Genomic DNA, 8,560 nt, shown 5'->3' with positions numbered 1-8,560 from the left:
TGTGCTGGCAGCGTAAGTTTCGTTCCTCTGACTTGCTTGGAGTGTGAATGGCTTTAAGGGTCTTTGTCCACTCCTCCAAGTATACAAAGTCATCAGTGTGCGGGTAAAAACCTTATTATTATACACATAATGAATGTTTATGAGTGCAATGGTGCGAATATGTTCATGAGTTGAAAGATGGAATGTTCTATTCAACGAGGCGGAGCCGAGTTGAATGGAACATTCCAGCTTTCAACGAATGAACATTTCGCACCATTGCACGAATGGAAAACATTCATTATTTGTTTTATATAACATCCAAGTAGATCTTTGTCATTTTGATTAAAAGATACAACTTTCAAAACAAACAAAACGTAGGCCTACAATTTTTAATTGTAGAAGCCGAATGTTAAGTAATTTTACTACCTTGCAGTAACACTGCTGCGTTACCAAAGACACGCGCACGCAGTGATTATGTGTTTACTCAGCTTTTTCGTTCCATCCGAAAAGTACTATTGCACGCTGGCAGCGTGCAAACTTTTCGGATGGAACGAAAAAGCACGGTGAGTCACTCAGCGTGCAATGGCACTTTTATTTGCTATCACGTGACGGACAATCCTCCAATCAAATGGCAAGGATCTGCTCGGGTGTTATATAAAGTTGACTAATGAAAATACTTATACACAGAATATCACATGAGCTTTAAAAGACCCAAAGTGTGACAGTTGATCGAAGAATACGTCAGTGTTGAAGACAACATTCCTTAGCGGGTCAATCCTTCTGAACTATTGGTCGAAGCATGATGTCGTGAACCTTCATTGAAAAAAGCAAACAATGAAACATCTTAGCTTGATGACATTATGCATTATTAAAGTATGACACACATTTTGTTTTTTTAGGCGCCTGATTCCATTGAAAGATTTTCAACATTTTACATACCTGGACATGTGGTGGTGTTTGAAGTATGTACAAAACTGCCTCTGCGATATCATCAACTTGCAATGGCTGGGTATACAAAGGAGTAATAACGATATTGGGATTAGGAATAAAGAGAAATCGTGGTCAAATTAGTTATGATGGTTTATTATTATTCTTTGAGAAAATGTTTCTGTCCAGAAAGGAATAATTGCCCGAGTTCAAGTTCTATTGGACAATGGAATGTTGCTATTTTTGAAGAGAGTGCATGAATGGAACCCAACGTCTAGTACTACATGCACCTTAACGTAGGCTTAATCTTTTAATGCTCTATTATTTCTTGCTCCTTGCTTGCAGTAAATATCATAATAATATTGAAAACAGATCCGACATTTTTAACTGAGTTATTGTAAAAGAGCCTTGTTTTATTTGGTTAAATTAACCTTCACCTATAAATTGCAGACTGTGAACAAATACATTGCACTTTAGTTGAATGTTATTTATTATTTCATTACATAACCAACAGACAAGCGCAGAACGGGATCGTGCACCTTTTCTCAAAGAATCTATTATCTATATTATAAAAGCGCTTAAATCGCATGGGCGCCGCCATGTTGTTTTCACGTCAAGTGGTGCCCGCACCCTGCTAAATTGATGCGTCCTTGGGTCAATTTCGGGATACCCGTGGGTTGGGGATATGTGTTGTTTGTGACGTCACAGTCAAAGCGCGAGCGTGTGTAACTCATAGATATAGAATTAAAATAACTATTCTATGCTATATCTATGGTATAACTTTGTGATTGAGTGCAGGCGTCCTTTGTGATGTCACAGTCACAGCGCGACCGTCCAGTAACTTCGCGCGTACATCAGTAAAGAACAATGCATGGGGGGGGGGGGGGAGCTAGGCACGACGACAGGACGTAGGCTGGTGGGGGTTATTACAGCACGTTTTGTGACAGGGAGAAGGAGGGGGCACGCAGTGTGGTACGTCTGTTGGAAGGGGGCGGTGGAATGGCAAAAAATATAGGGAACATAGTAAAAGGGCTGGAAAAATAATACGGACAGGGGAAAAAGAAAAAGGGACTAATGATAACATTGGACAGGGAAAATACACAAAACGGAGAACCACCTGACTGGCGGGACCCTCGCGGAACGGGGAAAGTTATGGGCCGGAAAAAGGTGCAAAGAACAATTTACGGGCGGGATGTAGGGAAGGAAGTACGGGTTAGATTTAGGATGGGGACAGGAGGAAGGGGCACAAAGTGGTATGTCAAAAATAAAATGACGAGGAAAAATAACAGGGCTGGGGTAGGGATTGAAAAAATGAAAAGGGACTATGATGATATGGGACATGGAACAGGAAAATATTAAACTGAATGGGGGGATCAAGCCCATGAAACGGGAAAGAACCACAAACGGGACCCTCGCGAAACTGGAAAATATGAGTTAGAGGTAAACAGTGGCAAGCAAAGAACAATGCCAATGCACGGGATCGCGGGGACGTAAGGCGTGGGTAGATATGGGACGGGATAGGGAAGGGGCACACGGTGGACAGGGAAGTGGGGAAAAATGAACGGGCTGGTGAGGGGAAAAAAAGAAAGGGGACTTGAAATCGATACAGAACAGGAATAAACTGAACGGGAACAAAATAAAAGAAACGGGATATACACCGGACTGGGAAAGAACCACTATCGGGACCCGCTGGAAACTGGAAAACACTGGATGGGATTGACAAATAATGCAGAAACGGAAAAAAGACGGACAAGTGTAATAGTGTACGATTTCACAAAGCACTAAGATTTGTCTTAACTTTGGATGGGTGGTTTGCCACAGTGATTTGTATTGTGACCCTGTCCAGCCTCTTTAACCCTCCCCTGTACACAACGCAGCATTTTAAACGTAGAGCTTTCTAGCGGGGTTGCCATCTTAACATAGAATTAAAGGCTCAGTTTTAGATTCGGGAGGATGAGAAACACCCACGCAGTCAGGTCGGGACTGACACAACGGTTGGATTAGAACCTGGATCCGCAGAGGTGTAATGCAGAGAGAGAAACCATGAAGTCAATAATTAGGTGTGCGTGCTGATGCACGAACACCTATTGTTATTGCTCTGGGGTTTTTTCCTTCTCCATCTTCCTTCTTCTTCCCGTCAACTCTTATCTACAGCATAACTCAAGATTCAAGCCAAACTGAACCTTGAAACTCACCAGACAATTGAACCTCAATACGAAGACGGCACAGTTTTCATTACGTCATGATGACGTCATTAGGTGTCAAATTACAGGGTTTTTAAAGTTGAAAAGGGACCATTTTCGTTTTGCTGTATCTCAACGAATATGAAAGCTATGATGTTCAAAGTTTTCGCATCTAAAAGACCAAGACTGGGGCAACATTTGAAAAGTTAACGCCAAAATCGTCCGACCTTAGCATCCGGGTCGTTACCCTGGGTCGAAGTTCACCTTCGGGTTTTTTTCGTCAAAAAACAACTTTCGAGCTTTTCTACAGAATAACTCAAGATTGAGATTGAATGGAATGTTGAAACTCAACAGATAGTTGAACCTCAGTATCAAGACAACACATACTTAATTACGTCATTATGACGTCATCGGGAATTGAATTACGTTAGATCAAAGTTTAATATTTGTAAAAATCATAACTCAAAAACTATGAATCGGATTTTGACAATCTACACATCATCGGATAGATCATTAAAAGTTGGACAAATGCTTCACAGAACACGTAAAATATTTTTAATACTTCTAGTGCAAAACAAAATTTGAAAATTTGAAAATTTTATCGTATTCATGTTTTTAAAACTACTGATCATTTCAACGTAATTTTTGTTTCAGATTGTAAAACAGCAATCCCGCTCAATCTTTTGCACAGAAATAACAAAATTTGGACCTTTACATCAGTCGAAAAGGGAAGTCAAAGCACCTGTTGACCCACGCGTTTACCCCATTTTGATCAACAACGCACGCTATGTACGCTATGCAGTGCAAGCGCGGGAATTCCCAAAAGTGCTCTCTTTAGTCCAGCGAAAGAGGGCGCTGTAACGTTTTTAGTAACATCGAGCGCTGAGTGAATCGCGGTGAATCGCAGTAGTTGAGTAATAATGAACAACGTCTCGCACCAAAACTACAAGTAGGAATACACACGCATTGATGTTATAAGATACATTATACACCTTCAGATAGTCCATCACATAATTATAAAATGTTTACAAGTCATACATCAGCTGAAAGGTTTTAATGAACTAGTCAGGATCTACACAAATGAAATCAGTTTAAACTTGGCTTCTTGTTCAAACCAGAGGTTGAAAATAATTGGTCAAAGAAAAATAATTTCACAACCACACATTTGATTTTTTTAAATATTTGGGTAGGTATGTAACAACTTAAGAAACGATACACAACATTGACTATTAAACCTTGACCTCCAGTTAAACAGGAAGATGCAGTTAATTATTTGAAAAAATATTACCCCAGAACCAGAAATTAATTGTTTATTATCTGAACGTCGTCAGATAAGGCTTTGAAAAACATTACTAACGCTATAATTTGTGACCTGACAAAATTGTCTTCCGGTTCAAACCGGATGTTTAATATTTGAAAAAAATCATAACATCTGAACCATACATTGGATTTTTTCAATCTATGCATCATCTGAAAGGTCTTAATAGACTTATCACGTGCTATACAATATGCGACCCTGTTTGACCTTGACTTCCAGTTAAAGTTGGAAACTGATATATATAATGTGTGAAAAATAAAAAAATCCTAAACCACATGATTTGATTTTTATCATCTATACGTCAAAAGGAAGAACTCAAAAGACATCAGCAACGCTACCAAGTGTGACCTCATTTGACAGTACCTTCCGGTTCAAAACGGAAGTTGAAACTTTATATTTGAAAAAATCATAACTTCTAAACCAAATATTGGATTTTTACAACCCATCCATCATTTAAAAGGTCTTAATAAACTTATCACGCGCTACATAAAAAGTAACCCCTATTTGACCTTTTATCCGATGCAAACCGGAAGTTGGTGTTTAATTTGTAAACAAATCATAACTCCTTAGAACCAGTCATTGGATTGATGAGGTAAATGTTGTCACCAATTCATTCACTCACTCACCACGAACACCTTGTTTTTGTAGTAAACAAAAACTGTACATGTACCTCTAGTTGTTATTGTTATGTTTCGTGCTGGGGTTAATAATTTCTCTTTACTTTATGATTGTACCATTGAGGCAGGGCCAGTCGTATTGTGTTTGTCATGAACTACAAGTTACATATTCAAGTGCTGTATTATTAACTACAAGATGTGAACAAGACAAAAACGGTTCGAAGATGGCCGCCTCCATGTATATTCACACACTGATCGGTGAGTCTTGTGTTATTTTTACGTGGTTGAAGGATCCTAAACATAATAATGGCCGCAACTCATTAGATATCTTGGAAAATCTTCAAAGACACTCTCCCTAAGCACTTCAAAAATTAAGCCATCCCATCCACACAATGCGCAAAGCTGGTGTGATGTGTCTTTAGACATTTTTTTGCAAGCTCAACAATACAGATACAGATACAGATACACATTGTGTATCAGAGTGATTGGTTGCGCACTCGACATGTGATGTCAATGGTGGCGCTCTGTAATGGAGATGGTGACACCGTACGTGTATATAGGTTTCTGTCTGTGGGTTGGTTTATGTTGTATTGTTGGTAGATTTCGTACACCATTATATCAACTAAATATAAGTTGTCATTTCAACTCCACCTGACTGCAATGTCAAGCACAGAAAACACTCTATGATTATGTTTGTAAAAAGAAAACAATATCGTCTGCTTTTGTGTTGTTGTCCGCCATTTTAAAACCACCAACCAATACCTCGTGGTTGCTATATTGTTCGCCAACGGTGGCCGCGCACACCACTCGAAATTGTTGCCGAACGTGCGCAAGCGTTGGCAGCGTTTGCGCAAGTGGAACGCACCCCAGCCTTGTATTGAAGAAAACGCTTGTAAATGTTGGGCCAACTTCACGGAGGAAATAAAAAGAAGATACAAAATCAGAGCTCGCATTAGAGAAACTCACCAACCTCGCCAATACACATTAATAATATTCAATAAGTTGGAAATTCTCAGTGACAGAAATTACCTCTTTCATGGTTCGATAAAGTTTGTTTGCCTTTTCAGGGTCTTCGTCGGGATACATGCGTTGACTAAACTCTGTTTCTACTGTACCTGGTGAGATTGCCTGTATAAAACATGTGACACCAAAACTAAAACTTGAATTATGGGATTATATCAAAGAGCTAGTCACACTATGATATGTAATTAAAGTAACGGAGACAGGTGTCCACCCAAAATACATGGTTGTTTTACATTCACATATTTTATGGCGAGGTTTTCCAAACTTCTGTACGGATTGAGTGTCAACTCAATATTGTGTATGGTGCAAAACAAAATAAATAGAGGCTATCATTATGCATTATGTACCTTGTATGTCAGAGGGTTACAAGTTGTATACTTACTGCTACTCCGATTCTGCTTTATGTACATTGTAATTCTCAGAGGGTTATACATACCAAATGACTATACTTACTGCTACTCTTATTCTTCTGTTCTTTTCTCTTAGCTCCAATCTGATGCCTTCATTCATGGCAGTTATCCCATATTTGGTGACACCGTAAAAGTGAAGCTCTCTTTGCTGACTAACTCTGTGACCAGAAAGACTGGGGAAAATGTGTTCATTTAAGACCAGGGGTAGTTTAGTGCTAGATATTAACAGACTCGGACATGATTAGGTTTTATATCAAGGGATATTATCAATCAAAGTTAATGATAAGGGGGTTAACTAAGGACACTATTGGACGTTATATAGGCTACTACTACTACACAAGGGCTAGGCATGGCTCTGCGTGTGGCGTCGTGTGTGTGTTGTGTGTCGATGATGTCCCTGAAACTGCGATAACGTGCGGTAGGCCATGCATTCACAGCTCAAGCCGAGTTTTCGGACAGGCCCACACGTTCTTGATCTAAATCATAATAAGAACATGTACTACTAAGCAGTTGTTCCTAAAGGTTGACCAATATATGAGGAAACATGGTTATACAACGTTTGTGTAACTGTTACTACCCAAGAATTGGGAGACTTATTATTACCAACCCTTGGACATACTAAACAAACCAAAGGTTGGGCAGAAGTAAATTCCCAACTTGTGTGTAGGTCGTTTGCTCAATCACTAAGCAATGACATTGACCAACGACCGTTGGGCTATAATTGCCCAATAGATGTTGAAGCTGACTATTGTACCAACGTTGGGCAATAAGTTGGGCAATTTTTTGCCCAAAGTTCTAACAGTGTGTAGAGTTAATATTAAAGACATGGCCGGGCAGGAAAGAAGTTATTTATAAGTGCACAAAAAACAGATTGGCACTTTCATGCAGTAACGTATAGTCAGTGGTATATAAAGACATCCTTATGGTTAACTTCACTTAGGTCGGGGTTTTGGGGTATGGCTACATTTTGGGGTATGGCTACATTTAGGGCTCGAGTTACATTCAGCTACAAGTTTGGGGCTTTTATAAAGGTCAGGCTACATAAGGTCGGGCTACATTTAGGGCTCATACTACATTAAGGGGGCCGCCCAATGTAGTTTACTATGAAATCACTTTGTTAATGACCGTTACCTTTTGCTATGGTTTCTGGGCAGCGTTGCCACCAAACAGTCTTTAGATTTGATAAACCTAAACCTAAAACTTGAAAGGTTGGGAAACCCAACCTAACGCTGATGCTGTGATCGATCTATACCCACGGGACGTGATTATTTCGGTAAAATTATTGAATGGTAATAAAACACGACCGTATACCATTCGAGGTACCAACGTCAATGAGTTATGCCCCTCAATATGAGAGGGATCCAAACTATTTCCAGATGGATTTAGACCGTTTTACAAATAGCAGGTATCAACACCAATTCACATGGAGTTAAAACGACACAAAAAATGCTTCTCTTACGCACATCACTTAAACCAAACTCATCCTCTGCCGCAGTAGAGGCTTTACATTCATGATTGACAATCAATAATAAAATGAGGAGGCAAGATTTTGGATGTTGGTAAGGGATATTATTATATAATTTAAGTAGAGGGGGAAAAAACAAATTTTACTTACCTGCACAGTTGACTCATCTAGGCACTTGTCCTGAACTGCCTCTCTATAGTTATCATTGAAACAGCTGGGCTCATCTGAGTAGCGATGGGTGGACTACGGTGGCCTGAAGGGACATCAAACAAATCATTTGACGTGTATATAATTTATACGTAAAAATTCACGGTTTTGCCCCAATTCGCAAGTTCACGTAAAAATTTTCAATTGAGACCCACATCGTGAATAGTTTGTACATTATGTCACTTAAAGTCACGATTTTTGCCCCAAATCGTAAAATATTATGGTGCAACGGAGAAGTAGAACACCCCTTTGCTAGGGGTGGAATAGTCCCACATTCAAAGATCCCGCTAGCGCACGTGTGCACGTAGACTGTTCCCCCTACCTTTATCCGCAATATTAACAGACCCAGTGATATTAATACAATTCCATTGAATAATCGTGCAGTTACTTTCCTGTGTTTTGATTGGTCGATCCGAGGTGATGTTTGTCAG

This window comes from Asterias rubens, chromosome 5 (genome assembly GCF_902459465.1).
Source record: "Asterias rubens chromosome 5, eAstRub1.3, whole genome shotgun sequence".
Taxonomy (NCBI): domain Eukaryota; kingdom Metazoa; phylum Echinodermata; class Asteroidea; order Forcipulatida; family Asteriidae; genus Asterias; species Asterias rubens.
Note: the sequence above shows the minus strand (reverse complement) of the source record.